The sequence below is a fragment of the Ochotona curzoniae genome, unplaced genomic scaffold, assembly GCF_017591425.1.
Source record: "Ochotona curzoniae isolate NIBS_2020 unplaced genomic scaffold, NIBS_Ocur_1.0 scaffold_2476, whole genome shotgun sequence".
Taxonomy (NCBI): domain Eukaryota; kingdom Metazoa; phylum Chordata; class Mammalia; order Lagomorpha; family Ochotonidae; genus Ochotona; species Ochotona curzoniae.
The window spans coordinates 8,987,465-9,006,436 of record NW_024467095.1 but is presented as its reverse complement, the minus strand read 5'-3'; the positions used below and the strand labels follow the sequence as shown (position 1 = coordinate 9,006,436).

General features: G+C 38.1%; 1 pseudogene; it reads left to right on the top strand.

The window, feature by feature from the left end:
- Positions 1 to 2,593: 2,593 nt before the first annotated feature.
- On the top strand, positions 2,594 to 2,964 carry LOC121170977 (annotated as a pseudogene).
- The last annotated feature ends 16,008 nt before the right edge of the window (positions 2,965 to 18,972 follow it).

Here is an 18,972-nt window from a genome sequence, read left to right as displayed (position 1 = left end):
TATATAATAAAAAAAATTCTGACATTTTGGTCCATTCATTGCACGAAAACAATATTCATAGAGGCAGGTTGCTTGGTTTGTTTTGTTTTTTTTTTCCTCTAGGATCCCTTGTTGATTTTGTGTAAATGTAGCTGGTGATTTTTTTATTGTTTCTTTGCTTTTCCAAAAAACGTGTTCCCCTTAAAATTCAAATATATCCTTTAAGTCATTAAATAACTTTAAAGTGTCTTCATGTCCGCGTTTTAATGGCTACTCCATAGGTCTTAGATACAAGAAAAACAAGGAAAAGCATGCACTAGTCGGTGCCCTTGCCTCAGAGTTCAATTCCAGTCATTCTCAGGGATTTTAGCATCATGCTCATTACTTATTTATATCTTTCCTCTTTTTTCCACTCTGCAGATAATTGCTACTTAATTGATACTGTTTCTATGCAAACCTAGTCACAAGACACACTGCTAAATAGAGGAATCATTAATCTATGTGTGTGTTGTAGATTTTCTTAAAAGGGTGGCTGAAATAAGCAGTCATTAGCAGTTTATTTGCAACACTGCACTTCTGAAGAGCTGTGTGGAGAACATATCAACAGTCAGTATGTAACTGGGCAATTAACACAGGACTTTGGGGTGTACTTTGGGGTGTTAGCACGGGGGTAAACAGACACAGATGTGAAGTATTTGGGCTGTTAGCATGCAGAGTCTATTCTGACATATGCAAATACCCACTCACGTTTACAAAACCTGCAACCCCTATTGTACCATGAACGCAGTGATGAAGCTCTATGACAGAAGTGCTTCAATTTGCACTGGTGCTATTAATTATTAACAGGCCAATACCACCCTTTCCCATTATGAGAGCTTTGCAGAAAGCCAGGTAAGAAAGCATGCACAGGCGACTTGGTAAGACTCTAGTCCCCAGTTCCTTTGATTGCCAGTCTCTTGTCCAAGGATTGCTTGAAAACAGAAAAGTTAAGGCCGGAAAACCCAAAAAGAATCTCCAAACACTACTGGGTAGGATCACTTCCTAATCCGGGCAGGATTTGCAGCTTGCTCCCTAAGATTCAGTTACTCCGATGATTACTGGTTTCTACTGGAAGGTAGGAACATCCTTCTCTTGAGATAGATTTGCATGTAAGAACTCAGTTTACATTTTCTATCGTTGCTATAAGTTTGAACAATTGTAGAACACAATTGTAGCACATTATAACAAACACAACCGTGGCTCACGATAACAATTAAAATTACAAATAGGAGTGAGTTTCTGTCAGTGCTTGAGCTATGGCGGAAGGTATCCACACTCCATGCCACAGTAACTGGATTCGAGTCTGGGCTCTACTTTCAAATCCAGGTGCCTTCAAATGTGGTTCCTCGGAGGCATCAGGTAAGTACCCAAGCACCCAAGTGCCTGAATCCTGGGCACCAGTGGGGGAGACCCAGATTGAGTCCCTGGCTCCCAGGTTTAGCTTGTTCCAGCCTCAGCTGTGCAGGCATTTGAGCAGTTCAGTCAATACATGGAGTATTCTTTTTTCATCTGTCAAATATATGAAAATAAATCAAATTTTAAGAATGATAAAATTATATGTCAGTACAATTTTCTGTTGACACATCCTTAAGGGACTTATCGTAGGCCTAACTTCCCAACCACTTGAATTCTTTAGGAAAAAACAGCTTTCATAGTGAAAATACCATTCTTCTATCTTAGTGTTAGGAAATGCTGAGATTTTTCGCCAGGATCACTTTAAGTGATTCTAATGTCTAATGTGCAGGTAGGCAAGGGCCAGATCTAAAAAGAACATATGCAGGCAAACTGAAAAGCTTTATTGAAATAAATGTAGCAAGAATTTCATTTTAGAATAAAAACATGGGTAATCCACAGACTAGACTGCAATATAAAGAAATATTTAGGAAGTCAGTTTAGATTGAAACCATAGAGACCATTAGGATATGTTGAAGTGATAACAAAGTTGCATAGCACACTAATCCTGCCCCACCGGCATCAGCATCCCATATAGGTGCCAGTTCTTAGTCCCAGCTGTGCCACTTATGATCCAGCTCCCTGCTAATCAGCTGGAAAAGCAGCAGAGGATGATTCAAGGCTTTGGATCCTTGCACTCATCTGGAGACTTGAAAGAAATCCTACTTGATTTCTAGCTTTGGACAGGAGCCGCTCTGGTCATTGCAACCATTTAGGGAGTGAACCAGTGGATGGAAGATCTTTCTATATATCTCTTCCTCTCTCTGTAATTATTTCAATTAAAATAAACTTTTTTTTTTTTAAGTAAGTGTTGAACAAAAAAGTAGGTCATGTTCTACAATGTTATAGCTCCACGGTGAGTCCTAAGCAAGAGATATAGATGCTGGAGCTCTTGGGATAAACGAAATACTCAAAATGATGTGCTGAATGAGGTTCTCACACAGACAATATGGTGCATGGCAAATAGGAAAAAAAATATGAACTATAATTTTAAAAAGTGCCAAAGATGGAAGTGTGTAAAGCAGCATATTTGCAAGTCAGTAGAATAAATATTGGCAACTAGAGCAAGAATATTATTATCTATAAAATGACTCTACTCTGTGCATTTGTGTGGCCTGTCAAGATGGCACCGAAGCAGAAAGATGAAAAGCCCAAGAAATCAACCTGGAGGTTTAACTTGGACTTCGCTCATCCTACGGAAGACGGGATTTTTGATTCTGGAAATTTTGAACAGTTTCTCTGGGAGAAGGTTAAAGTCAATGGCAAAACTGGCAATCTCAGGCATATTGTTCACATTGAACACTTCAAGAACAAAATCACAGTAGTCTCTGAGAAACAGTTCTCTAAAAGGTATTGAAACACCTCACCAAGAAATACCTTCAGAAGAACAACCTGCGTGATTGGCTTCGCGTGGTTGCGTCTGACAAAGAGACATTTGAACTTCGTTATCTCCAGATTCGTCAGGATGACGGTGGATCCGAGTCTGAGGATTAATGTGGGCCTCTCTTACTTTCCATACTTTGGAAGTACTTGCTAGAAAGAAGCATCCAGAAAGAGATTTTAGCTTTATTGACCAAATAAAAATTGTATTCTTAAAAAAATATGACTCTAAATGTTAAACGTATTTTATTCTAGAAAAGGATGATTTCCTTAGAGAAATGCAATCTCTTTTATTGGACATTTGTTAATTTGTTGTGTTAAATGGTTTTCCCCAAACACATTTGGGAAAGCCTCGTGAAATTCCCAAAAGAATTAGAGAAAAAAAACTTTTTAAAGAGTAAAAAAATTGAACAGAGAGGATAGGGATAGCTTCTTTTTAGCTGCATAATTATTAAATATGGCATATTTCTTTTGCAGTATGAATACTAAAACAAAACTCCATATAGGCAGTGGTTCTCAAGATAAATGACTGAGGTTCAGAGTGATGGTGTAGTGGTTAAGGTCCTTGCTTTGAATGCACTAGGATCCCTTATGGGCACCGGTTCTAATCCCAGCAGCTCTACTTCCCATCCAGCTCCCTGCTTGTGGCCTGAGTAGCAGTAAAAGATGGCCCAAAGCCTTGGATCCCTGCATGCGTGTGAGACCCAGAACAGGCTCCTGGCTTCGGATTGCCTCAGCTCCAGCCATTGTGGCCGCTTGGGGAGTGAATCACTGGACGGAAGATCTTCCTCTCTGTCTCTTCTCCTCTATGTATATCTGCCTTTCCTATGATAAATAAATAAATAAATAATCTTTTTAAAAAAAGATAAATTACTGAAGGAATGTAAATAACTTGTCATTGTTTAAAGCAAAAATGGCACACATTTTAAAATGTCTTAAACATGTTTGACAAGAAAATTTCAAAAAGCACATTTAGGAAATCGTGAGTACATTCTTTTTCCCTCATTTATTCTGGTTCCCTCAAACAGCTGTGAAGATAGGACTGACCACAATGCAACACACCCTTATCTTGAGAGCGTCACCACGTATTCCTCTTTTAAAACAATGGATTTTTCTAAAAAAAAAAAAATATATATATATATATAATGTCCAATATCAAAGAATGTTCTAGTGAGTGCCTACTATCATGAAAGCTACATTGGCAAATTTTTTCACTGCTTTTTTGAAAGAAAGGAATAAAGAAAGAGAGAGAAAGAAAGAAAGAAAGAAAGATTGAAAGAATTATGTTAAGTTTCCAACACTGCATTTTTTTTTTTAAATTCAAGTGTTTGGAAATGTTGGAAGGGAGCATGATAATAGAACAAAACACACCCAAGAATTAATTTTCAGATACCTGTGCTCTCACATGTTCCACTTCTTCCCACCCTCCTTCCACCACTACCAACAACTTACAGAATGGAGGGGGGGAGCAGACAAACGCGGCATATGCCCTGTCACATTTGTGAAGACGGATGACGGGGAAAGTGGTTGTAATGCTGTTTGGAGAAAGTTTCATTACAGGATGGTAATTAAAATCCTCCTTCTCATTGGTAAGCCAGAGGAAGTAGAGCATCCTATTTCTCCGAATTATTTCATAGTCGACTACGACTTACTCCTCCCTTCTCTGCCCTTCTGACAATTTGTGCAATGTTTCCAGCTTCTCTCCTCATCAATTTTCTTCTTGGTGTTTTGAAAGAAAGAAACCCAAGTCATTTTCCAGACCCCGTTCTTTGTGCTTTCTAGCACAGTTTGCCTCGAAGGGATGTGCCAAGAGACCCTGTGTATTAAGAAAGAAGCTCACCAGATAACCTAGGCAGCACATGAAGGATTCATAAAATAAAAGGCTATTTATAGGTTGTGATCTCATCTCTTGCCACACTTTTTTTCTCTCCAGAGAATCCCAATAGTATTTCTCTCGTTTTCCCTCTCCTTGCTAATTGAATCTTCCTTTGAAATGCTTCTATCCATCGCCTCGGCTTTGCTATCTACGACAAGAAAGTTAGGTTTTTATCCTTTCTTTATCCCTTTTCATCGTGTTTCCCCTTGATTAGGGGGTCTGTTGTTCTGTGTCTCCCTGCTAAATTCAGAAATTCTCCACATCATTTGTTTAATGAACTAATTACAATTCTTCTGACTTTAATGTGGTCAATTATGATGAGTCCTTGGTTACTTCGAGTTTCTAGACTGACACAAATTGTGTCACTTCTAGCAGCTACAAATGCCATTGAAAATAAAAAAAAATTTTGGTGTCGTTCCAATCAGTCAGCTTTCCCTTCTCCTTTTTAATTATTTATTTTATTTTTAAGGCTCAAACTTCTGTCATTATCGAGAAGGTTGTTCATTATTCCAAAAAATGCTAAGAACAGGATTGCTACCCCAGCAGAAGAGCGTCCGTTTCAAGTGCAGAGACATTTGGGTTGATTATGGAAGAAAAAGGTGTCTCAAATCTCCCCTTCGGTGGTAGAAATGTTTGATTTTAGAATTCTCAAACCTGGTGCTTATTCACATGATTCCCAAAATAGAATATAGTGACATTTGTAAAAGGAGGAGTTGAGTTCAACTTTGTTTCTTTATAACTCAAACGCTTTAAAATGTAAACACTTCATGCAAAGAGATTAAAAGAGTGTGTCTTTTACCAGTAATATACTTAATAGACTTAATTAGTATATTCTGGGAATGTGCAGAATGTTAAAACAATAAAACTAAGTGTTGAAAGAGTCATTCTAAATATTTATTTAGCCCCCCTGTACTTGTATCACTCTAATTGGTGTGGTACTGAGGTACAAAGAAAGCAGAATTCAATTTAATTCAACAAATATTTATTAAATTGCTGTTATGGCCAAGACACTGTGTGAAGTGCTGCATGGAATACAAATACAAGAAATGGACTCTATTACAGGCTTTAAGTTGGCTCTGTTTATTTCCAGCAAGATTTGTTGAGTAGCTAACTACTGCACTAAGTTTTGCAAAAGCAACATCTTTGCCATTCACAGAAAAACTAAAAATCTGTAAAGAAGAGGTTTATGATTTCTTCCAGTTCTGGGCAGTTGTATGTATAGTTGGCTTACGTTTGCACGTGCACATACATTTGAATTTCTGAAAAAGAAAAGCATTATATTTCAGATTCTTAGAAACTCAGTTATTCTCAGATTAAAACTCATAGGTGCAACAAAGAGTGACTGTCAGCTCTGGCCCAACTTCTTCAATTATCTAAATGATGCTGGGAACTGGGCTTTGCCCTAAGACCGCCGTGAACAACATGTTTTGCCAGGCAAAAGAATACAAGTTTCAGAATCAGAAAGCAATCTTGAAAACTAATGCTAAACTAGTGGAATAATAACTGTTACCCAGAAGAAGAGATTCCTCTGTAAGCACTGGAAATGGGATCAAGTTTTCAGTTGCTCAAAGAAAGACAGGGCTGAATTGAGCCTTGAGGGCTCATTTAAAATCGGAACCAGAAGACAGAACAATTGTCTGGACTTGAGCAGTCACCTAAACAAAGCTACATGGAAGAAATGAGCAGGGGAAAAATAGGAACAGCAGATCCTACAGAGGCTTTGGAATGCAAGGGGTGTTTCTTTTCTCATTGTTTTGGCTGCTGTAAGCTCGCGGTGTTGCAAGGTACAAGTAGGGTCTGTTCTCCCCCTGTCTTCATGTCGCTTTCCTCTGAATCTACCTGTGTGCAAATTTTCTATACTAAGGAAGACACTAGTTACAATGGATTAGGATCACCAGAATAATCCCATTTTAACTTAGTTATATCTCCAAAGGCTTCTAAATACAGTCCCATTGGGAGGTATTGGGAGTGAGGATGCAATAGGTGAATTTGGGGCAGCAGTGTGGGGAGGACAGAGCCCACCACACATGTCACCAGGCATAAAATTTGCAAAACATTCCAACTTCAGGATGCAAAAAGCAATTATTGGAATGTGGTCATGCTCTTTCATTTATGTGTTGCCTGCAATTGGCTTCATGCTATCCCAGTGGGGTGAGAAAGGTGACAGAACTATTATGCCCTATCAGACTAAATTATCTACCTTGTGGCCATCTGCACACAGAGTTGTCTCTCTTTTACTCTTAATGCAAGATGAATTCAGTTACCAGCTTAGAATTGACAATAGGAGTGATGTAAGAAAGAAAAAAGGGCAAGGCTTACGCCATTAGGACCCAAATAGGTCAGGGAAGGATGGAGGAAGAACGCCACTAAAGTCATGGAGGCAGACTGGGGAGAGCTCACTCTGAATTGTGTCTGCTGTGTCTCACAGAATTGTAGAGGCCTGAGGGGGCAGGGACAAGAGAATCCAGGGCTTGACACGACAGAAACTGGTATTCCAGGGGTCTGTAAAGACGAAAGTTGCAAATATGGTACACACTTCAAAATGGCTTTCAGATTTACCAAGGAATTATGTGACTTGGGAGGATATATATACATTTTATGCATGTGTATAAAATCACCTTTCATATGACACAGAATGTTCCTCAAGAAAAAAAAAGTGCCTATACTATAAGTATTTATATATTCTGAAAAGTGTTCTTGCAAAATTATTTCTAAAATAATATTTAACCAGTGATAAGAGTAAAAATAAAAAGAACAATTTCAATACACTCTAAAGTCAATCAATGCATATATATTCTAAGGCACAAGACTTGCAGATATTCACATGTGTCAACTATAGCAGAAAAATACCAAATTTCTGTTTCATTTGAGCTGAGAAAATCATTGTGCTTTGTCATTTATCTCTGAATTATTTATCCCTGAAATATTTTACTATTCTTCCTCTAAACAAACCACTTTCATATAAAGATGGGGTGCTACTAAACTTTAATGTTTTGTGCAGTTTCACATTTTGGGCCTTGAATTAAGTTATTCAGATGAAATGACACTGAGAACCTGATCACATAAAAAAAGGGCAATTGAATAAAAGTGTGAGTCATGGTCATGAACCACTTGTTTCATATCACTGTTAGGCAAAATTCAAGTGTACCTCTTCTGAACATTAATTACCATTGCAGGGGACCTAAATTTACTAGCAGGCATTGTGTGCTATCAATAAGCAAGTAATTCAAGCATTTTTATCCAGAGTATGAGAGCATGAGCACACTGACAAGACGCTGAAGGGGGAATTATCACTGACATTTAGCAAAGTGAAGGAAAATACAGGGTGAACATAGGGATGCCTATTGTCTCACCAACGCAGTTTTATAACTACAAATTTTCTTATATCTCTTTATTCTTATTTTCAAAATAATCTCTCCCTCTATGTCTACTATTTTATAATTTACTATTTAAAATATTATGATAATCAATATTTTGTTAATATTGCTTATAGTCTTTAATTTTTAAATGTTTATTTTCTTGGGAGGAAAAGAGATTCAGAGACACAGAAATGGACAGAGAGCATTCCCATTCACTGGCTCTTGCTGCAAGTGCAGACCTGGCTGGGACTGGGCAGACCAAAGCAATGTGCCAGGTGCACTACACAGACCTCCCCCATGGGCAGCAGAGAGTCAGTGACATGAACCATCGCCACTTTCTCCCAAGTCTGCATGAGCAGGAAGCTGTAATCAAAAACCAGAAGTGGACATTGAATCCAGATACCTTATCATAGGATATAACTGTGCCATTTGTTAGCCTAAATATATGTCCTGGCCATTATCTTTAATCTTCATCCTACAAATAAGTATTTAGTTCCTTCTACATTTTGTGACACATTATTTTTACATTATCTAGGCATAGTTATCTATTTATTGGCATTTTGCTTCCTAGCAAGGAAAAATTATTTAAGAATAAAAAAATGCAACGACTCCTGAGAGCACATCAATCAGAGGTAAAAACTGACCTCGATGAGCAATCTAATGTTTGTATTTAGTTGGACTTCTAATTGCTCTATCAGTTCAGCAGCAATGAGACAGAACAATCCTAACTCTTCAGAAATGATGTCTGTGTATGAAAGTACTGGAAATTGATTTTTTAATTAGATGGTTTTAATGAATAAATGTAAAGGATAATGTGCTTGATGTTTGTAGCTAACTCAAGAGCATGATAGTAATTATTGAGATAAATAGTTCTTCATTTACTGTTTTCTTTATAGGAAAATGTTTAATTTCAAAGGAACAATTTCTAGATTTTCTGAATGCTTTCCTACCAAGTCAAACTGCCTATGTACTCTTCCTTCAAAATCAGCTTTGGCATCAGTTCTCTAAAACTCATAGAAGACTATTTCCTAGAGAATGAAATAATCAACTTTTTGCCTTGGGACAACTTTACTTTTTGGCTACTGTATTGATTCAACATTTAGCTGTATTTCGCTTTCAGGAAAAAATATGAATTCCCACTTATGGAAATGTATGGTGATGGAGTATTGGTGTCTATCATATACAGACATGGGGGTATAATGGAACATGCATCCCTGCTTCCAGATGAAAGATGGATTCCCAATAAAACTGTCAGACATGGGTAGACAATGGGATGCTGGCCATTATCTTTAATCTTCATCCTACAAATAAGTATTTAGTTCCTTCTACATTTTGTGACACATTATTTTTACATTATCTAGGCATAGTAATGTACCAACAATGTCGGGATACACTTAAACAAGAGATTGATAGAATTACGATTCCTTATGAAGGACTGCACTATTGTAACAAAATGGGAAAAATCTGATGGGGTGTGGGAGTTTGGGGGGGAATCCCAGCCTATATGAAATTGTACCACGTAATTCAAATTTCAAAATAAAATACATTAAAAAATATTCTTGGCTGGTTGAGGGACTGAAAAAGAAAACACAATGTGAGCTTCAGATATTCTTTTTCTACAGCCCCAACTCAAATATTTAAATGTTTTAGCAAAGCTCTGAGCTCCATAGTACCTTGAGGATGAGTATGCATATTTTATCCAGCATTCACAGAAATCCCCCAAAGGCAATGAGCAATTTGTTATGTGAGCAAAGTTTACACGCTAATGTCCAACCCATAAAGTACTTACTGGGTTGCCAAGGCTAAACTCAGACATTCCTGTGGGGCCTGCTATTTCCTATGACTTTGCACTCTAAACTCAATAGGTGGAGGAGTCAGTTTAAGCCCACTTTTCTTCAATCAACATGCAGATGGGACAAAGTTGCACAGTCTTCCTTCTGTTTTCCAGGTAATTAAGGGTTAAATCTGGGAATATAAAAAATAAAAGGGTAGTTTCCGTTTTTAGCAATCTGTTTACCTTTGGCCAAAGTATAGACAAAGATTGAGTTGAACAGTTCTCCAAATATTCTTTGCTTTTCTTTTAACCATCTCCATTTTTCTGAACAAGCTAGAATTTCACCCAGTCTTGGGAAGCACACATTTCCGGTGTACCTGTTTGCATGTGTGTTCTCCACTTGGACCCTATCCATCAACACTCTCCACACACATACAACACTCACACTTCGAGCTCACTGAGCAAAAATCATTCCCAGTCTAAGAAGCTTGTTTCCCAAGATCGGCAATATTTTCAGCTCTCCTAAAGATGTTTTCTTTCATCACTTTTTGATGAAAATACCATATGTCCCCGTGGTTCATATAATAAAAAGTGTAATCACAGACACCTGTGTATGGTGAAGAATGCCAAGGCTGACCTAGGAGCCAAATTACACCACCTTAATCTTCCACACTTAGTTCAGAAAAAAAAATGCTAAAATGTAAAATAATAAGGGCTAGAGGCACTAAAATGATTCTATTGCATAGATTTTGGAATGGTGCTTGAAAACATCTTACATTTTTTAAAAGCTACCAATTAACCAGCTATAGTTGGGAAGAATTTTGCCTCAACATAGTTCCCCCTCCCCATGACACAATTTTTCTTTGAGCAGTTAGGAATAATATACAAGACCTGCAGGAGTTATGTGCCCTTTGTTTTTATTTTTTTCACTTACAGCCTGTAGCTGCTACAACTTTCCAAACTGTATCCTTTGACCTATGCCCTACATCCCTTTTGCTGCTGATAATTTAAAACTTAATATAATTCCATACTAATTGCATTTCCTAAAGCCCAAATGTGTTGTCACAAAATAATAAAACAGTTGGAAGATTCTGAAACTCTAGTTTTTATATTCATGTACTAAAATCAAGTTTCAGACTCTATTGGCTAGTGGACCACATTGTCTTCAACACTGTCCTGGGTCATATTCTTTCCATTCCCTTTCTCTTGGACTTGATCCCCCGAAGTACAGGAGAGAACAAGACAGTCTAGGCAGGCAATGCCACTGTGGGAAACAACTGCCTTGGAGTGTAGAGAGATCACCTCAAGAAGTGGCTTTGCAGTAGAACATAGATGATTTTTTGTATTAGTGAGAGGGTGAAGAATAAAGTATTCCACAGAAGAGCTTTAAGAACATTGGCAAGATGAGATCTGTATCTAGGAGATACAATTGCAACAGGCTAGATATACGTAAAGAATAACATCAGTAAAGCAAAAAGAAGTGATGAGACTCTGAAAGGTTGATATAGAACTATTGCCTAGCATCTTTAGCATAAGAGATTGAATTGGTTTGGTAGGGCTACCATCACAAAGAATCACAAATTGGGAGGTTTAAATAACACAAGCTTATTGTCTCAAAGTTCGATAAACTAAGGGATCCAAATAACTCGTCAAAGTTAGATTCTCTGAGGACTGTCAGGGGGAAGATCCAACCTACGCCTCTGTGTATGTTCACTATTTTTTTATCTGTATGTATTTCTCGTGAAATCTCCAAAGACATTAGTGCTGTTGGATAAAGACCTTCAAATGGTCTCTTTTTCCCTTGATGGCGTCTCCATAAAGATTCTGTCTCCAAAATGGGTCACATTCCAAGATGCTGGAGCTTATTACTTCAGCCTATGAAAGGGGTGCAGGGCAACACCCATTTCATCCCCTAGAAGATTCCAGAAGCCAAGGGCTGAAGAGCTTGTTTGAAATCATCAAATCAGGATTATAACTCAAGGTCTGTTCACTCTTAGTCCAGGGTCTGTTCACAGGTGATACTACAGAGTATCTGCATCAGCCGGCAATGTGGTTTCCAAATGATGGCTTCTAAAGCACTGAGACAGTCCACAAGGAATCAGACATTAGCAAAGGAGTGACTAATGTCTTGAGAACTTTTTAAATTAAAGTGCCATTTTTAGAAACTAAATTGATTTTTAATAGAATTTAGAAAGCAGAGTTACTCTACTTAAAGCATATATCAAGAGGCAATTCAAAGTTCTATGCCTGAATCCTCACTCACACATAAAGCTCAGCATTATCAGGAAGACACTTATAAACAAATCCTAAGGGATTAGCTATTGAAAAACTAGTTGGAACTGTCTGTTTTTGTGTATTAAGGGAAAAACACATTTGTTTGTTTTCAAAATATCATTATTATGCCAATGCCATAGTAACCAAGAGGAGACTAAATGTGGATCATGCAAAGGTTTAACGTGGCAGCAAATTTCAAACTGACTTGTTGTCACTGTCAACACATGTGATAATTAATGTACGATTCATACTGGTGATGCCCTGATGCTTCCAATGATTTGATTGATAATTACAACCACAGCTAATTAAAGTTGTTCATTAACGAAATCATTGCACCATTCAATGGATATTTGGTTACTTCTAAAATGAGTTCATTACTTGAAAAGGCAGGACAGTTTTATGAATTGTAAGAATTACTATGCCAAGACTATTTGTCTATTTCTTTCAGTGAGGTGAAGTATATAATAATACTTATTTTCATTTTAAGATTTAATTTATTTGGAAGGAAGTTACCAAGAAAGGGAGAGACAGAGACAGAAAGACAGAGAATCTTCCACCTATTGATTGACTCCTCAAACGGCCACAGCTGTTAGGACTGAGCCAGGCAGAAGCCAGGAGTCGAGAACTTCCTTGAGGTCTACCATGTGAGAGGCAGCAGCCCACATACTTTGCTAGTTTCTGTTGCTTCCCCAGGCACATCAGCAGGGAGCTGGATTGACAATGGAAAGTTAACCAGCACTAAATGGGACTGCAATGCAGGCAGCAAGTAGCCCACCAGTCCATAATGCTGGCCCCTACAACACTTCATATGAACTTCCATAGAAATGCTCCTCAAAGATTTAGGACATATGGAAAATTATGTAGTCCATAGGGAAGTTGTAAATGTTAAGGGATGGTCAGAGAATATGTGAACCTTCACTCTGAAAACAGTGTGACTTCAGTGGAGACACTGCACTTGATCTTAACTGTAATCCAAGTATGGACATACATGCACACACGTACACATAGCATCAGAGAACTGCATCAATCAGAAAGCATCTGTTTTGCATAAAAATAAGAGTCATACAGGCATGTACCAGCAGAATCCATCCAAACGCCGTGGAATCTTGGGAAAGACACAGCCTGCAATCAAGAGGTGTTTGAATCCAGGCAATGAGGCTCTCCTGGCAATGAAGATGGATGGAGCTGATGAGAACGGATGGATTTCCCTGACTTCCACTTTGGGTCCAGGGTTGGGGGTGGGTGTTGAGCAGATGGAAATCTACTTTAAAGTTTTGGTCACAGTGTGTTCTCCAGGAGCATCTTCCTAATTATGATATACTCCCACACATAGTTTAAACTGAACAGGTAGGATAATCTATTCAAATTAACAAAGTAGTCAGGGCCATATGACCTTCTTCGTTCTAATTGAAAATTAAGACACAGACATTTCTGGCATGTGTCCCTCGGACTTAATTGTCATAAGGAATGTCGTTAAGGCTATTTTAAGGATGCCTTTGAAAAGGAACAGGCAATTTAACCTGGATATTATTACATATCTGTTAGCTCCAGGAGGATTTCCCTTTGTTGACATCATGGCTGTCCAGTTCTCTGCCTGCTAACGTCTACATCCAATGGTTAAGATGTTGTTTTCAGCACATTTCTACGAAACCTTTCTCTTCCTCCTATCCTAGGAAAGGGGAGCGAAACTCACTGTATTAAAGTCAAAAGTATACGTTATGAAAGTCAGAAAGGAGGACCAATGTACAAACACACATATACAAAATGTTACTTTCAAGATCTTAACAGATTTCATTCATTCAACACTGAATCGGTTTCATACATCATAATATACTTGAGTGTAGGGAAAAATTCTGTTCTATTAATAGTTCATCTTTGATAATTCTTTAACCTATTTTTAGAATTCCATAAATAAATACAGTTTCACATAACATCCCTGAACCTCCATTCTCAATAATAACTTACTTCAAAAAGTTTATCTCTTTGTTTTATACATACTATGTGCAATTAAAGTCCCCTGTAAGACCTAAGATTAGGAATTCTTAAACCAATGTGGCTTGTAGCCAATGTCCTGATATGTTCAAACCATCAACAAAGAATGGAAAAAAGGCCATCTGGGTTCTGACCTACCATGTGGGACCATATTTCGCTGTAGGGTATTTCTATAAGGGTCGCTCACTAGACTATCTGTGTAGAGTCAGATAAGTCGCAAGCTTAATGTTGGAAAAATCTATAAATGATTATGCTGTTCTCTAAGTAAGGAAACATCGCATTCTACAGGGCCTGAATCAGATGACTCGAGGTGAAGAAAAATATTTGTATTTAACTGGAAGTTAATTTAGTTTCACATCTCCACTATAGGTTAAGCTCCTCTAAAAGTAGGTCACTAAGTGGTGGTGTTTTGAAGTGCTAATTTCTTTTGCCCTATCTGTCACGTCTGTAGACCAACTTTTTGTAGTTTTAAGGTAAATCCACACTGATCCCAACTAATTTGAGGGGTTAATTCCACGGTCATCAATAGAATCACTAAAATGAAAAACATCGTTAAGAAGAGGATTTTAAGTAAAGGTTCTTCAAAACCCAATTTAATGAAAAGGAACTTCTTTGCAATTAACTTCATCTTTTAAAATACGGGCTAGTAACTGTCTTTATCATTGGTGCCTGGAATTCAGTAAGCCTGTCTTCCTTCTTAATCTATTGTATCAAAATATGCTTTTTAACTGTTAAGTTCGTGGAATTCAGTTTAGGCACATTTATACATTACATATTGATGAACTCATTTATAAAATAGTTGTCATTTCCTTGTAATAAAAACATTCAAAGTCCTCTTTTCTAAATATTTTGAAGTACATGATATTACTTTAAAAATCTGTTTCACAGAAAATCTGAACTTACTCGCCTCATCCAGCTATGACTTTGTACACACTATCTAGTCTCTCCCATTCCCTCCTCCCCTTCCCTTCATCTCTGATAAGGAACATATTGTCCAGGAAACCTCCAGACCAGTCCAAATCCAACTTTCACAATCATGAATATCTACGGAGCATAGATTGTTATTTGTATCAAGTCTCCCTACACGCAAGCTTTCTAACACAGGGTCACTTAGAACTTCCTGAAGCCTTCAAAGAAACATCTTCCAGAAAGACAGTTTCACTGTCATTTTTGCAGGTACCTTGTTCATTTTCATCAGTTCTCCTGCAGAACCAGATTATGATGTAAGTTTTGTTCATTAATAGAGGTATCTCCAACCCAAAATACTTGAGCTCTTGAAATTAACTTGGTAACTAGAGTTTCCGACAAGCCAATAAATATCCCAGTTCATTCTAGCAGTCTAAAGAGGTCTTTATGCTTTTGTTTTGTTTTTGTTTTGTTTGAACTGAAAAAGGTGAAGTGATGAAGTTCGGGTCCCTGCGGCAATGTTTACCCAGGGAAAAGCCATTCCAACCTCGGTCCTCCAGGCAAGCAAATCGTTCTCTGTGTATCATGAAGACGGTGCCTCAGTGCAGAACAACCTGGGGAAGAGAACTGGTGTGTATTGCGCATCAGTTGTGTTTCAGGAAGCAACAGGGACTTTATAGAGGTCATCCGATTTCATACTCGCAAAGCTCCCTCAACGGAAAGAGGTAGTGTCAATTTACCAACTTCATTCAACCAATGAAGAAACCAAAACCCAGAGAGAAAAGTCAATTTCATTCTCAAGAAGAAAAGCATGTGAGCCAGATGCTGTTGCCTCCCAAACAGCATTTGAATCATTCTAGAGCTACTATTCTCATAAGCTTAAATGCACTTTGGTTACTAAACCAAAGGAGGTTAGGTACAGGAGGTGTGGGAGAAATAATTATAAAGAATTATTTGAGTTAATACATATAACCATACATATAACCAATATAAATAATAATTATTGCATTATTACTGTACTACTAATGAGTATTTCAGGATGAGTTTGACAAAATTCTTTATTTTTTCTTTTTTTCTTTCTTTTTCATAGTTCAGTTCCATAGGTTCTGTGATTTCCCATTCTACCTTCTCCATTCCCTCTGCCCCCACTGCCCACTGAGACTAGTTTCATAACTATAGATTGAGCAATCAATTAGATTGGAACAAAAAAATATGTAAGTCATAGTCATGAGATTAGCACCAAGGATTTTCTCACTACTTATCTAAAATTTTCGAGTTTGCCTATAAAGGTCCGGTGAGAATGCTTTATTTTTTAAAATGCTTCAGTTTATCAAATGCTTCTTCTTTTGAATATATTGATATTCAAGTAACAGTTAAATTGGTGGTGTCACAAAAGGGTACCCCTACATCAGTGTTAGTCTGTGGAAAAGTGTTGTGTTCAGGCATATTGTACACGAATATACACAACCCCTTGGTCAACTTCTTGGGTGTCCTGGAGCCCCATATACTCAGCACCCTCACGATAGAAGAAGCATTCTACACGGCCATACATGTTGCTCTCCGTATAGCACTTTCCTGTCTTCTGTCTCTGATTCCCTGATAGGATATGCAAGTGTCTCACACGGCAACCTAACTACTGTGTCAATTGCCTGCCCTGAAACACTGACTTTTTTTGGAAATTGTGTATCTTAGAGAAACATACCATTTACTTCTGAGCGACTTTTCATTTATTTTGAGCTTATTCAAGGGTTTTTGTACTGCTTCTGAAAAAAGAAAAAAAGTAAGAATTCCAAAGATTTCCCAAACCTAAATATAAACCTACATACTAGATTATTACCAAGTTTAAATGCAGAAGCATGACATCCTAGGGCAAGCTAACTATAGTTAGAAATGTCATTCTAGAAGAAGCTAGGAACAGCATCGTAACTTCTGGAAATAGTGAACAATGAGGTGGTTTCACTGATGTCATGTGTCCAATATAAGGTACTGACACTTGATAATCCTTGAAATAAATACTGGTCATGGCACAAAGTTTTTTTTCTACCATATGTACCTTAATTGATTAGTTATTAAATTTCTGACTGTGATTGAATGAGAAAATAAGCCTAATTCCTTTTTCCTAGCAGCAAGTTTCTTTTGAGAAATGGCGCACCATTTAACTAGTTGGATTGGAAAAGGACTCAGTAACTTTTCATTTGAGCCTTCCAAAATACAATAGAGGCATTGTTCTCCTTGGTTTGGGTTCTTTCCTAGTTCCTCCTACTCTGAACTTTCTGACTAGATGCAAAACTTCATGTCACACATTTTAGTCTTGAGGGAAATTACTGTGACCTGTTTTTCTTTTTATTATTATTTTAACTTTCTTCAGGGACTTTATTTGCCTCTGCTGCCTGCTGCTCCCTTCCCCCAGTTGTTGGCTATTACTTAGCAGTTTCACTCTTGCAAATCCTCATCTGGCAGGAGCATGCCAGCTGTCTGCTTAGGAGGTATCTAATCTTGGTTCCCAGTCTGTCATTTGGCCTTTTGAAAATGGCCCTGTGAATATTGTGTAATGCAGATAAATAGGTTTACCACCCTGTGTGGCGTGTGTGACCCAACCTCCAAGCCACTGCTGCCTGCAGGGAGCCTGATTTCTTTGGAGTAGAGAAATTGACATGGGTGTACTGTCTGTCGAACAGAGGTAGAGGACAGATGGCTCCTTGGTTTTAGCTCACTCACATTTATACATCACAAGTAATACACATCTACCAAGACACTACGACACACCTGCAGAAACAAGGAAAAATATTCACTAACTATTTCATCCACAGGGACTTCGGGGTTAATATCAACAATCTGGAAAATTGCAAATCGTTCAGGAACTGGCGTTGGGGGCATTCCCTCGGCTTTGCATTCTCGGTTTTTACAGTCCTGAACAGACTGCAGTTTGAGTGTTTTTCTTCTCCTATCTCCCCTGCATGCCCTCGCAGCTGCTGCCACCTCTACTGAAACTCCTACGAGCTGCAATACGTCTGCATACGTAGCTTTTCTAATGTCCAGATTTTCATAAGTATCTTTCTAAACTACAAAAGATTAAACACTGGGCTACAGATATTTCATACCTACTTTCCACTGGTTCTTTCAGAACCTCATCTGGGCAATTTATTTTTTGTGTGACATGTATGTGAGTGGAGTTAGGTTTATAAGGAATTTGCTTTTATTCATGTCTTTCTATTTCTATAAACAGTGTATGCCGCATGTGGCATTTTATTCCTATAAACTGCATGAACTATGTATTAGAGGTTATACTAAATATAAACTTTCACAATGCTTTATTTTGTGCATAGAGAAGTAAAAAAAAAAAACTAGTATTGCTGGAAGTGAAATTGTGATGCTGTATGATACTTATTTGAGTAATTGATTTTTTTTAGAATAATTACCATAAGCAAAATCAACTTAGATTTTTGTTGCTAGTGTGAAGTACATGTCCCTAACTTAGAACCTGGGGACCTGGTCCTACCTTAGGCAGAGCAAGCCTGGAGATCTCTCCATGTGCTGTGTCCCTGCATGGGAGAGTGAGAGCCCTAGGTTAGCATGCTGGCCTAGTGTGTTGGTGGATCAGACTTGGGAAATTTGAAAGGACCTGGATCTTGAGTGTGTGGAGGGGTAAGGTCCTAGGTCAGCACACATGGCAGGAGCTTGGGACCCTAGTGAGCAGGCAGAGCTCCAAGCCATCATACCACCACAACAGTGGATTGATCTCCAGAAGGCTGCGTTGAGGAACTCATGTGTTCCTGGGCACAGGGACTGTGTATTTATCAGGGAAAGGGGCAAAGGGATGTGTGGAAGGAAGGAACACCGGGGGAGTATGTTGTTTATGAGGAATGAGTTCTGAGGGATTTCCGATGACAATGTTACAATAGTTGAAGGTAAAAGAGGGGGCTGAGTTCTAGAAGTTTGGA